The following is a 14,894-nucleotide window of genomic DNA, read 5'->3' on the forward strand; positions in this document are numbered from 1 at the left end:
GACGCCACGGCTGGCCGGGCCGCTGCCGTTGGGACCTCTTGGCCCATTAACAATCGGTTTGGGCGTTGTCGATGAGTCCGGTTTTCGTTTGGATTAAAAATTGACACCCCTAGATGAGATCTTGGGCTTGCGCCTGATTGCCTCCTTCATTGGGCTCCTAGATGAAAGATTCCAATGCATTCTTTTATTCGTGCAATTACTGTCATCTTCCCATAAGTGTTTTTGTTTAGTATGGTAAGTCCTAGCTTAGTTGTCAAGGATCTATCTAGGGACCGTGTTAATACTCGGATAATACCCTGGGTATATCTTATCCGTATCAAATGTGTTGAAGGATAGAAAAATATCATTGCTTAAATGTGGTTGCTTGGTGCATGCAATTAATCAGGTAAAACATAGGTAAAAATCATTGTTCAATTAAGTATTATAAAAATATTGAGGGGATGTAGCTCAGATGGTAGAGCACTCGCTTAGCATGCGAGAGGTACGGGGATCAATACCCCGCATCTCCATATTTTTTCCAATTTTTTTTGGTACAAAGGCATCATGTTTTTTTTTTTTTTTTAAACATTTGCACTTTTTATATATAGAAAAATTTGCAACCCGATAATCTCTCCAGTGAGAAGGTAGGTTCTCAAATCTCAACCATTCGACTAATCCACGAAGTGTCCATGTTTTTTTTTTAACTTTCAATTTTGGATCACCTCTCTCACGGGTTTTCTGACAAAGTGAAGTTTCTTCAACTGTCAAAATCGAAACGATACAAGATCACCCTTATAGGTTCTTATCTTGTTGGGTTTGACCAAGAAGATCCTCTTTGACGGCTAGTTTACTTTTGACCAATCTCTTTGGTATGATTTGCCTTTTTGATCTTATCTATTTAATAAAAATCATTTCTCATGAAAAAGTGAAAATCTCTATCTTCCATTGCCCCCTCTTTTTATTTATCATCATCAAGAAATCGAAGCAACTAGGGGCCCACAGGCGCATGGTTTTTTTTTTTTTTTTTTAGGGTGGGGGGAGATATAGTAGGGATGAAAATTCTACTTCATGACTACTTTCTTGGACTTACTTACAACTTTTACATAGGGGCTGTCACCACTATGACTTCAATAGCATTTCAAGAGATGAATATTCACCCGAAATTTCAGCTCATCCCAAGACGTTTTGGAGAAGGATATCTTGGGATTAAACCATCCTACTATTATAGAACACAACCGCTCTCCCTCAATTCTCTCATGGATCCACAATTCTTGGTCATTATGTTTTATAGGAATTTTCGTTTGAAGGTGGAAAATCCCCATTTGGGAAGGGAAGAACTTTTAATAAAAGATGCATTTACTATTACGTCCTCATTAACAATCACATGGATTTTAATTCAGCACAAAAAAAGTTGGAAGTCAAAAATCATAAACAGGTATCAACTTGTTTTCAGTTTTTGAATTTAAATTGATAAAAACAACTGTATTGTTGGGGGAGGAAATTATATTTGATGGAGACAGGAAGGGGAAAGAAGAAAAAAAAGAGAAGTTTAAGTTACCAAAAATCTGAAACATAGAGCTAAATTGGAGAGGTATTTCACTAATGCGCTGACTCGGGCCATTCGGTTGGGCTAATGGGCTAGCTTGAACCTGCCCAAAACCTTTTGGGTTTTGTCCCCACAGCCTGTTAAGGTTCAGTTTGTGCCGGCTCGGGCTATAACTGGCGATTTGATTTGGTTTTAACAATTCGGATTGCAAATTGATATCCTTAAGAGGGGATAAAAAAATGACTAGGATTTCTTCTTTCTCATAATAAAACACTATGTCTGCTTAGTCGTCGATTTAACCTTAAGACGCACCATACAAATTTTGTCTTTTATGTGATTTTCTCTATTCTTCTACAAATTAACTAGATGTATTTTTTCAGTTTTACAGAAAAAATTTTTTTGCAAATTATAGTCACATCATCATCAGATATGATAATTTTACAAGATTGTGGTCTATTTCCATGGATTGGTTGCTTGTCATGATGTCATCCTATTCCCAAAGGACTTTGCTTGGGTCCAGCACATTAAATGCGCAGGACCATCAAGCTGGCTGTCAGATCGGAATTTCAGTCAAAATTTTGATCTCGACTATTGAAATTCAACGGTCGAGATTCAATTTCTACTGAGATTTCGGATCTGACAGTTCGAAATCTCAGCTTGACAGTCATAATGCACATGACCCAAGCAAAATTAGTCAAAGGGCCTGCAGGCCTTAGTCACGCGGACTTGCATGAACTTAGTTAAAAATATAAAAAAAGAAATCATGTAACTATGCTGAGCTGTTGATGTGCCCTCTAGTTATTAAGTTGATATGTTGGTAGACGAAGATCGACTTCAACCAAAAAAAAAAAGAAAAAATGGTAGACGAAGACCACTGATTTCTTACTCTATAAAGGGAAATTGGTCCCGATTCAAAAGGCTAAAATAGACAATGATCTGCAACTTTTTTAATGCCAGAAGTTTTGATTTTAAAGTTAAAGGACGGTCGATACTTGCAATCACAAGCGATAAAAGAGTGCATCCTAACAAATAACGAAATTGCTTGGGTCATGTGCATTTAGTCAAGCCGAGATTTCAGACCGTTATATCCAAAATCTCAGTCGAAATTTCGATTTGACGCCCCATGGTGTATGGCTTGACGGTCCTGTGCATTAAGAACCCAAATAAAGTCTAACAAATAGATGTGCTATCAGACTTTTGAAAAAAAAATGTACAGGGTTAACACAAAATAACTCTAATACCTGGAAGTAGGAGGTCAAGGTGAAACTTAACCTTATATTATTTAATATTTCCATTCCAATTATATAAAATTATCTTATTTATATATATATATATATATATATATAATATATATATATATATATATATATAAAAGTTCAAATCCTTTTAGGGTCAAAGTAAAAAACTCCCTTATATTATCTAATATCCCAATTTCTAATATATATATATATACTAGTAATGAGGCACGTGCACAAGCACGTGTGATGTATTCTCAAATGTTATATTTTTGTTTAATGTAATTCAATTTAATTTGAATTTTATATATATATATATATATGTGTGTGTGGTCTACATAGTTCTACTTTTTTTTTTTTTTTGGTAATCTACATAGTTCTACTAGGTTGCCCACAACCGTGGTGAAATAATATGAACTGTTTTCTTTTTGAATAGAAATAATATGAATCGGGTTTAAAAGGATTTCACATAAGCAGAGAACTGTTGTAATTTTCCTTAGCCTTTCCCAATCAATTTTTACTGAAACACAGTTCTGATAATAGTGGAATTTCACCGTCGCAAGGTTAATCGGTTGGTAAGACCATCACCTCTTAGTGAAGAGGAAGAGGTCGTGGGTTCGGTTCAGCTTGATGATATATTAAGTAATACCCCATTCCAAAATATGATAGTCGCCTATTTTAAAAAAAAATTAATGGTGGAATTTTATTTTATTTTAAATCTTAATCATGGTAAAATAATATCTATTTAGTTACTGAAGGAAAATAGAGCTAGAGTGACCCCTCATGTCCTCTAATTGAAAGAGACAAAAATTTCATGTTGATTTTGTTCGGGATCTCGCCGGACTGTGTTGAGGTTGCTTTAGGTCTATCCTAGATCTAGCCTCAAACAGAGGGAGTACTTGCTGGCTAAAGTATTTGCTTTAGGTCTGTCCTAGATCTAGCCTCAAACAGAGGGAGAGGGAGTACTTGCTGGCTAAAGTATAAGAAAATACTAGTAGCACCGTATCTACAGATTCAGACTTTTTGAGTGACTGCTAGCGCTTAATCCTACGGAATCCCTAAACTAAACATCGTCCCCAAGAAATTCCACTCTATGCCTAATCTTGGTGATCCTTGTGACCATCAAGAACATACAAGAACCGAACTTTAACTACTACACTACCTGATTGAAATATTTTGATTGATCCAGGTCAACCCCTATCTGACTGTGTTAGCGGCAGAAGGTTGGACGCCGTTCCTGCCGGTGGCGGTGAAGAACAGCAGCTATGAGATGGAAGTATTGATGCTCACAGATAAGCAGACCAAAGTGGAGATAATAAGCAGGTCAGAGTGGAGATGTGAGTGAAGTTCGCCATTAGGGTTCTGTTGGCAGCATAGGATTTCAGAATTCATTTTTCTTCTTCTTTTTCTTCTTCTTCTTCTTTTTTTCTGCTCTATCATCCATAGCGAAGCTTCTACAACCCCCCCAAAAAATTCCCATATCGAAACTAAGATTTTTATGTATGAAATGGCTTGATAGCCAAGGAACAAATACAATTAACCTAAGTCAATCTCAGAAGTAGAATCTAATCTTCAAGTCAATCCAAGTCAATCTCATATTCTGATAGACATGATGAACAACTACCTACCTGGGTTTTCAATCTTCAAGTCAGTCATAGCTCAGCTTACCTGCAAATGGAAATACGCCGCATAGATCAGTAGGGCTGCAGCAACTGTTTTGCAGAATCCATCAGAGAAGAAGGTAAATGTGGGCATGATGGAGGAGGAGAGCACATGAACAACAATCTAATAAAGTTAGATAGTAATGCACGTGCCCTGCTTCTCCATCTTGCCAATCACACACCTTGCCATTCCAAGCTATATATATGTAATCAGCAGCTTTCCAAACTCAGAATCGAGTAGCAGAAAAGCTTAAAGCTCTCTTTTGCTTGCTAATGGAAGTTGAGGAGATGTGTATATATATTAAAAGTTTGGGCTCTCTGTCTCCTCGGCTTTTATAAGGAAATGAGGAAACAAGTTAAGATGGGTTAATTTGCCTCTAGATGTGGGGGGCAGGGCGTGCAAAGATGTGAGCTGGGTGTGGGACCCTATTGGTAGTTTGCAAACTGCAACCAATTCTCTTGCAGCAAGTAATGTTGGAACCTTAATAAATACAGGAAGGGAGGCTAACCCTTGCAATTCTGAGAAATCCCAGAGAAGGGTATATCAAAGGGGTAGAGATTCGTTTTTTTTTTTTTTTTTTTTCATTTTTCATCATACTTAGGAGTGTTAAAAGAGTTTTGGATGGGATCTACTACAGTTTGCATCCAAGGTGGCGACAAAGCAGTTGGGTATTGATAAATAATTGTTTTTTAGTCAGTGAAGTATGGAATTTCTATGTTGTTTTTCCTTACATAGTTAGAATTTTAGTGACATTTTAATAAAGCAATTAGGGTTGAAGAAAAGAATATTATACATAGAGGAAAGGGGGAAGGAATACGAAATAATTGATTGGAAAAATTCGTATTACATCGTTCTCTTTATGAACCTCTATCACTATGATTTACGGATTTTAGCGTGAAAAAGATCATGGAGGGCAAAAATACGAGAAGAAAGATCCATGGAATGTGAACAGAACAAAGAGACGCCTCTTGTGTCAGAATCTATTGAATTGAAATATATGATCTTGAAACCATCTTTGTGAAAATTATTTAAAAAAGAGGAAGACCCATTTAGGAGTCCAACCCTCTCTTAATATGTGATTAAAAAAAATACAGAAAGAAATACAGACTTCCAACCTGACAGATAGACCTCTATCCCTATTCCAACATAAGAATTTCTGGCACTCTTTCTAATTTTTTTGATGAAAGTATTCTGGAAATCTTCACACGGCAAGATCCAGATACTCACCTACAAGTAATGGTGGTCAAGGTTGGTGGCTATGGTCCTCAATTTGACCAGTGGTATGGCTGTTTGTTTTGCTAGTATTTTTCTTTGTTGGTGGAACTCATTCAAGTTCGTTTTCCAATTAATTTAGATCTCTTCCGTTTTACTTATTCTATCAGGAAATTCCTTTTCTTGGATTAAAGAAAAACGTAAAGTTGCTAGTGTTTGCAGCTGGTCTTAAGCCTAATGATAATAAGGAGAACAATTAGAAAATTTTGTGTTCAAATCAAACCAATATAAATATAGAATATCATATCTCAACCTTTCATTTGTAGTTAATTCATATGTTAGCTTTCTATCTTTACTGATTTACATCAGTCTTTAGTCTCTTATATATTTTCATTTAATTTTACGTATAAAGAAATCAAACCTAATTATACATCATAGTTAAACCTAAAAACCTTCAGTGAACATGTACTTAAGTAATGAACTAGTGTTAGTTAAACCTAAAAAAAATTAGTCAAATAATCTATATTTTAAATACATTGACTTGGATTTTACAAGACTGTTCGTTGTTTTTGTTGTTTCATCTTCTCTTGAACAGTTTTACTTCCCTAGTTCTTGGGTGTTTTTAATTGCCGAGGAGCAGACGTGGTGGGAATGGACTTGAAAAAAAGGCTTCCAGCGTTGTAGTTATTAAATGCCGAAATTGTGAGGTTCCCATCACCAACAATATTGATGAATGATGTGGCCATTTCTTTGAAAACAGAAAGATCACACCAATTTCCACCACAAAACTTTGCCAGAAGAGTCAGGCCTCTATCATTCCTTACTGGCACGTTGCATCGTATCTCTGGCTGCAAATGAATTCTTTTCAGCCACTGTTCAATAGGACCAAGAGGAAAAGAAGAACTTAGTGTTTGTTCCATACTGGGAAGGAATGGACATGAATCAACCTTATGCACGTTGAATCAGGGATCCTTGTTTCTCACAAACCACTGTCAACACAGAACATGCATTCTGAGTGCATCATTTTCAGAAAAATGAAACTGTCGACTATTATTGATGGAGCCTGATTTCACCTGATCTAAAAAACTCTTGAGCAGTTTCGTTTTAGTTGGTAAAAATATGAATACCAGTATGAGATCAAGAGTTTGAATTTCCTTAGAGCTAAAAGATAAATCTTACCTTATATCATATGTAAAAATTATTCTAGAAAATGTCATTAAGGTGTGCATGAGCTTGCTCAAGTAGTGAACCTCAAATCCAAAAGAAAAAAAAAAAAAACTACAACCATAAATGGCTTAAAAGTATACATATATAGCAACATTGTAGGCCTGGCACCTAAAGAGCTTGTCTAGATTTCAATGTGATCTCGACTAACTTATGCATGCTTCGACTTAGGAAGAAGGACCTCAATCCCAAAAGAGATTCAGACTCTTAACTTTTTTTTACTTTTGAGGTGTTGGTGGTCATAGATGAGAAAGAAGGTCCAAGCCTCCAAGGTATCTCTGATACCTGAATAGACTTCTCATCAGGAGAATAAGGGCCCTAAAGATTGACCCCTTTGGCCTTCTTTTTCATCAATTTGCTTTGTGTGAGTCACAATCTCGAAAGATCTATCAATTGAAAAGATTCTAGTCCACAACAATGGACATGAGTAAGTCTCCATCGCATTTCTACAGAAGGATTCTGGAAATCTTAATTGACCTGTAACAGTTGATGCTTTTTGCATAGTGCTACACGGAGAGAAAAAAACAAGAGGTTTTAGGTTATTGGGTTGGTGTGGGATAAGAAACCACACCCATAGAATCCTTACACACTTTTCATTTTCTACTTCCCATGCCACAACTATAACTTAAATATACATGATTAACTGCTAATAATTACAAATGTGGCACAGGAACTCATGGGCATCCTTTAATTATTGTTTGTAGATTTAAATAAAGGGTTGGGGTTGAAGTCAAAACTCAGGTATTTTATATACTTTATATAACATTTTGGCCATGATGAACAACCAAGCTTTATGGTCTTAATCTTTAATTAGTGCCCAAACCAGTGCATTACATAATAATTCATTTGTCTTGTCATCCACCCCACTGAAGAAAATCTGGAAGGATTACAATCTCTAGAAAATATAATAATGATTTATAAGAATGTTGGTGTAAAATCAAATTGATATATACTGCAGAAATATATTAATTTATGAGGTCCATTGACATCCCAAAAGTGTCTTTAAAGTTAGTGGTAGGTGATGTGGTGCACTGCCGTTTAATCATTTGAAAAGAGAGAGACAGCAAGGGAAGAAGAGAAAGATGCCATTGTCTATTTTTGTATAATGGACATCACCCTTATGGCCCCCATAAGCATAAAACTTAAGGAGAGAAGAAATATGCATACATTGTTTGTATTTAAGTTAAAAAAGTCAAGATTTAAGAATTATTAGCTGACTTTTTAGGCTAAGACAGTATTATTGACACTAATTTCTCTTTTTGAAGACTTGATAGATTAAGCTTTCAGATTGAATCAGATCGAAATAGACTAGAGATGTCCTTCAAATGCTTCAGTTTGGCCAAAAATCCAATGAAATTCCAGCCATTAAAGCTATCCTTTCTCTAATTTTGGCTTTCTAACTGATGGTTAAGCCAAAAATGGCTCCATCAGTTCTTTGTTTTTACAATTGAGCTAGGGACTGTGTTGTTGTAACTTGTAACTTTGGCAAGGCATTCTTTGCCGTGGATTACAACCCATGTCGATCCAGAGAAAGAAAGATATGATTGTAATGAGGGATCACACGAAAGCTACCAAAATAGTTGTATCAGTGGTTTAAGTTATAACTATTATTATCATACCAAAAAAAAAGAAGAGAAATTTTTCTACGTGTAGTGATTTTGTTTATACATACAGGACCACACTCACTTGATAAACATAGCTCTAGGCTATTGTAGTTGCATGAATTATTTGTGTTCAATAAATCTAGTACTGAGGCACTTTTGAATGATTCTCTTTACAATTTGAAAAAAAAAATGTCAACAAATTTTTTAGTACACTTTGGATCAATTGGCAAAGATCATCATCTTCTAGTTAAGATTTCAAATCACCTTAAGGTTAGTGATGAAAGCTTACCGAAGTGCCCAACTGGTCCAAACAAAACCTCAGTTTCCACCCTCCAAAAAAAATAATAATAAATAAATAAATAAATTGAATGCACTACTTTAGTTAATCAGAAGTAAAATCTAACTGCCAAGGCGTAAGAAGTCTAAGAGAGTATGTGACTTTCATTATGTGGTATTTGGGAATAACTTAAAAGTTATAGTGCTACGATAGAGTTTTCTTTTATAGGAAAAACAAAAAGAAATAGATTAAATCATATATTGAGAATTACAACTAGTCATGGGAGAAATACTACTAAAAGACCTATTTATCAGGGAGCCTATATTAGTTCTTACATGACTATTACCCTTGTGTACTTCCATCTTTACCAATTCAACAGAGTAGTTTAATAAAGTGGGGGATTGAAATTTAGAATAATTAGCATTTTCCATTTTTGAGACAATTTCTAGCAAGATTGTCAGATGTTAAAGAGGCCATGGTGTCTTCAAGGGTTTTGGTATAAGAGCCATGATTCATTCATCATTGCACCAAATACGTGATATAGATATGCTTTCCTTTTGTGCTAGGTCAAGTCCAATGTTGATTGCAACTAGAAGGGCATCAATCCAATCAATATCATCCACACTTCTTGTTTTTATTGTAACCATTTTGCCATTTTTTGCTTATCCCCGCACTCCATCCAATTCTCTTTAGGGATTCATTAGATACCCCTATACAAAATAAGACCGGTAAGTAAGTCATAGCTAAGTCATTGAGTATAAGATCTTCTTGTTGCTTGAAAGAGAAGTTGTCAACACAATAATGATAGGTCTCATCTGATGGGTGGAAATTTGGGCTCCTTAATCGGATCTCCGATACCTAAAAACAAATTTTATTTAGTACTCTAATTGGGTTGGGTTTTTGTTTATTAGACATCATATAATTTCTTTCTATCCATATGAAGTAACAAATGATACTAAAACAAGAAGAAAAGAAGAAAAAAAACAAGTAGAAACTTCTTTGTCTAGTTGTGTGTCAGCTAGAAAAGAAGAGCAAAATAGGTGTAGTAGAGATTATGTGGTTAAGTGTTGTGTTAGGAGTCCCTAAGGTTTTGCCGCCCAAATCCTCTTGGTCCATTCCCAAGATAAGAAAATATGACATATAGTCTCTACTTGATCTCCGCATAATTCACACCCAATGCCCAAATCCGACCATCGAGAAAGAATAAACTTAATTGGCAGTCCTGCATTCAATAGATGCCAAAAGAAATATTTAAATTTCGGATAGATGGGTAATTTCTAGTGGAAATTCCACCAATGTTTGATGTATCACAACTGATTGGGTATTTTTATCTCTGCAATGCTCTCCCCGCCAACTTAGCAGAGAACTCGCCATTAGAAGAGACTTTAATTGATACCCACCTATCAATAGATGAAGTTAGTGAAATGTGAGAGAGAACGGAAGAAGGAAGATTAAAGTTAGAGAGATACTCCCTGTTAAGTTCAAGGTTTCAAACCATTTGAGCAACTGTGAGTTTAGGTGCCTAAATTGGGGCATCCTTGTATGTGTTCACGGTGGACTTTCCCTCAGAGAGCCATGGGTCAAACTAGAAAGAAGAGTCAGCCCCATTGCCAATGCTTCTGTGGACCATACCCTCTAGCTGAGGGATGATGTTGCAGATGTTATACCAAGGCCAAGAACCCCTCTTTTTGCACTTTAGGATTGAACAGAGTGGTCTTTGGAAAATAACGGGCTCTTAGTGTTAACACCCACAAACTATGTGGCTCATTGAGGAGTCGCCACCCCTGTTTGAGAAGCAATGCCGAATTGATATCCTCTATTTTCTTAAACCCCAATCATCCAGCCTCTTTTGGGCGGCAACATTTATCCCAGCTAATAAGATCAAGGTGCTTAGCTTTTGGGGGATTACCATGCCGAAATCGTTGGCATAAATAATCAATTTTTCCTCAAAAATTTCCAACTAGAGCATTGCATATGATAAATCGATAATGATTGTATCACAGATTTAATTAAAACTTCCCTTCCAGCATAGGATAGGGCAATAGCTTTCCATCCAACAAATCTTTTACCAAATTTGCCTATTAAAAAATTTAAGTTCTTACTCCTATTCCTGCTGTGGAACAAGTTGGTACCCAAATACAAGGCATCATGTTTCATTTCCAAAATACCCAAGATCGACAAGATCTGGTTTTTTATACAAGCTTCCACATTCCAACTAAAGTAGGCTCCACTTTTTTCAAAATTAATTTCTTGTCCAATGACATCAAAAAACAACTCCAATGCAGCCTTAACTTTAAGAATTTCCTCAACTTCCTCTCGACAAAAGAGGAAGGTGTCATCTGCTAAAAATAGATGTGAGATCTCAGGAGCAAAAGGAGCTATTTTAATTTCCTTAAACATAATCAAACGTCTATACTCCTGTAGGAGTCTCGAAAGAATTTTCATGATAAGAAGGAAGAGGTAGGGACTCAAGGATAGCCCTGACGCAGTCCACGAGATCCCGAGAACCATTCAAATGGGCATTTATTAAATTTGACAGAATAGATAGCAAAGCTAATAATCTTGAAAATCAAATTGTATCTGTAAAATCCCCTGAATTTCTAACCCCTTAACCCATGGTTTCAGGACCACTAATTTGGAACTCGAGTAGGCGACAACTGTGGGCATTAGAGTCAAGACCGAAGGTTCAGAAATGGACCCCATGGTAGTGGATGACCCTATTGATGACTCGACCACTCTCTTAGAGTTTAAAAGGAGAGAGAAAGTCATTCATGAAGGTATTAAAAAGAGATTTTGGCACGTTCGGGAACCGATGAATGAAAATCCAAACGTCGAGGTAAATATACCCAAACGTATGCCCTTGAAAGACCTTTCTTTCAAACCCAAAATCACCAGAATCAGACCCCGGTTGAGGGGACAACCAAAGACTGGTTGATCGGGCTAGTTGACCGCCCTGGTTCAACAGCCTCTTGCCCAATTCAGGGCAGTTTCGGGAAAACGGGTTTAAAACCCCTATTTTATGTATCCACTCATCACAAAACGTGTTTCTTATTGCTAGAGTGGGGCTGAGGGCTTAGGAGAAGAAAAAATCAAGGGAGATTGTGGATTCTTTCCAAGCGGCATTGCATCGAGGCTTGAATCATCGCGTTAATGCCAAAAAAGGTGAGTGTTCTTCAAAACTTCTCTCTTTAACCTAGTTTTAATGGTTTTCTTCATCATTGAATGCTAGGTTTTGGTATTTGGGGTTAATGGATTGCAATGAATACTTACCTTTTCTACTCTTTACATCTCCCATTGTTTTTTAGAGATTATTATGCGAATCATTGCATTCAAAATCATTTTGAACCTCTCAGAGATGCACGTGGGCATTCGCAAGAGCCAAATTTGGGGCTTTTTGTTTGAGGTCTAGTTGGGATGAATTGTTGGAACTTTGATGGTGGGTTGACCGGACAATCAACGGGTCCTATAAGCCTATGTAACCAGCCATTCAACCAAACATAAACGGGAAGTGTGTTTTGGACCTCTTTTGAACCCCAATTGATTCCCAATTGATACTTACTCTTTCTCTTATGCAACTAGAGTTATTTTGGATCTAATTACATACTCTTAGGTGAACTTTGTGGGACTTTGGAGAGCTTAACTAACTTGAAAAGTGAGGAATATACTTAACCATATCTTGTATGATTGATGGTGTTATTTAACTTTCATTATTGATATCTACATTACTTTTGATATCTTATATCTTGTGATTATTGTGTGACTTTGTGTGAATGAAAGGTAAGAACGTATGTATGTTTATTATTTTCAAATTTTGTGAATGATGATATGAGAATGTGTGAGATTGGTTTTGAGACTTAGTTCTCTTGTATTTATTTACCAATTAGGGTTGTGGGTTCACCCATTACCGTAGTAACCTTATATGAATATGCATTTAGACCTAAGTACATGAATGCTAAGTATCTAGAAGTGTTTGGCTAGATAACCTCATGAGTATTACTACCCTTCCGGTAGGGGTATTGAAACTGGTTAACCCGTGACGTCAGTGGATGGGTCATGTGAATATCAAGCAGGCTCACCCATCATGAGATGGTATGGTTGCATATAATAGATAAGGGCTCATGGGTACTCAAAACTAGTAACCAAATCGTGAGAAGACATGGAGAGCATCCTGTCCATTATATATGGATGATCATAGGGTTGAGAAATGGAATCCAATAGAGGCCTCCCATTGAGGATCTCATTTTTAAGTGGATAAGGATATCAGAACAATAGATGCCTTCTGTTGAGGAATGATATCCAAACCATAGGTAATACGAGATCGTATGACTATGCACTAGGCCTAAAGTAGTCCTTGCCACGTGCCAGTTCTCATGTCAAACGATGATGTGAGAGAATAGTGACATATATCCCCAGCCATGGATTGATGTGACTTGACCCAACAACCACGGAAAACCAAATTGACGTCTCTTGTTCAAGGAGAGTGAATGAGACACCTCAGAGAAGACAGGTGTACGACTTAATGTGTGTCTACCATAGATACTTCATAATAAAGCTAGGAGCATAACATCATATTCATTCATTAGTAATATTATCATCATTAATCTTATATATGTGATGAGGGAAGTTTTGAATGAATGCATGACATGCTGTTAATTAATATTATTGTTAAAACTTATAAGGGCCTGTTTGGTTACAAAAGTCTAGAGATTTCAAATATCTAGAGATTTCAAATCTATAAATTTCAAATCTATGAGTCACAATTCATAAAATTAACTATTTGGTTAACCTGAATCTGTGGAATGAAATCGTGGAATTCATCCTGAAAAACTATTTGGTCGACGTGATTTTTGTGAATGCGCAAATTTTAGCGTTTTTTATAGCAGAGATTTCATCCCATACCCATAAATCTACAAATTCATGTTTTTAGTGTAAAAAGATGAATCTCTAGATTCCATGAATCTAGGGATTTTCACAACCAAACGGGTATAAATCTCACATTCATGAATCTAGAGATTTGAAATCATTGGATTTATGTAACCAAATAGGCCCTAAAATATTATCAATTACTTCAATAGTTAAAATCCTAAATTACCTTCAATTGGTTTTAAAAATTTTCAAAATGCTCTTTTGTTCTTTATTTATATGTTTCATTTTCATTAGAATTATAAAAAATAATAAAATATAAATAAAAAAAGAGAAATCAATAAAAAAAAATTAAATGTCTTTTTTAGGTATCCTTTTCCTTTTTATTTTTTTTCCTAATAAAAGATATGCATCTAAATTAAAAGACATAAGGGTATTTGTGGGTCTTGGAATAAAATTAATTAAGGGTAATTTAATGTTTTAACTACTAAGGTAATTAAGGGTATTTTAGGATTTTAAAAATAATATTACTTGAGGGTAATTTAGAATTTAAACTAAAATATCTTTTTAATTTAGGGTAATTTGGAATTTTAGAAAAAAATTAACGATAAAGTTATAATTTAACGGAAAAAACTGACAGAAAGAAGGCATTTGATAACTTTGCGAGGTAAGAGGGGAGGTAAGTGATATTATCCAACTAAGAAGGGGTCCAAGTGTCATTTGGTCAATTAAGAAGGAAGGTAAGTGATATTTACCCAACCTAAAATCTCAGTTCATTTAGTAGGCTGGGTGGGCATGCATGGCATAACTCGATGGTGCTGGCGTAGATTTCCAGCTGGCGTTGACTGCCTTTTTAAAGTGGGTGTTACTTTAGCTTAAAGCTAAGCCCAAGCTTCTTCTTCCCAAGTGGTCTGGGCTTGGACTCGGATTGAAGATTGCAAAACCAAGAATGTGCACCAAACCGTCTTCGTACTGTTCTCTGAACATGTTCTAACCGTTGGATGAAGCAATTTCGTGAGATCTTAAGCTCGAATCTCGAAGCGCTACTGAGTCTTCTAGCCGTCGGATTTTCTTTCTCTTTTCTTTTCCAATTTTTTATTTATGTGTGCTGGGAAGAGATTCCACATGACAAAACATGATAGGCGATCGAGATAGCCTACATGACGAACACGTGGAGGCTTTATATGCTGCCAACTCATCTCCCACGTCAAATATTCCTCGGGTTCAACCAACCAAATGGTTGTCTGTTTGGTGGTTACCTAATAGCAATCCCGTCCCTATCATCACCATTT

The 14,894-nt window shown here is 36.0% G+C and overlaps 1 non-coding gene across 1 annotated transcript; it reads left to right on the plus strand.

The window, feature by feature from the left end:
- The first annotated feature begins 436 nt into the window (after positions 1 to 436).
- Positions 437 to 509, plus strand: TRNAA-AGC (transfer RNA alanine (anticodon AGC)). The gene has a single exon. It is a non-coding gene; the product is annotated as a tRNA-Ala (tRNA).
- The last annotated feature ends 14,385 nt before the right edge of the window (positions 510 to 14,894 follow it).

This window comes from Hakea prostrata, chromosome 8 (assembly GCF_041222555.1).
Source record: "Hakea prostrata isolate BN-2017 chromosome 8, UWA_Hpros_2, whole genome shotgun sequence".
NCBI lineage: Eukaryota > Viridiplantae > Streptophyta > Magnoliopsida > Proteales > Proteaceae > Hakea > Hakea prostrata.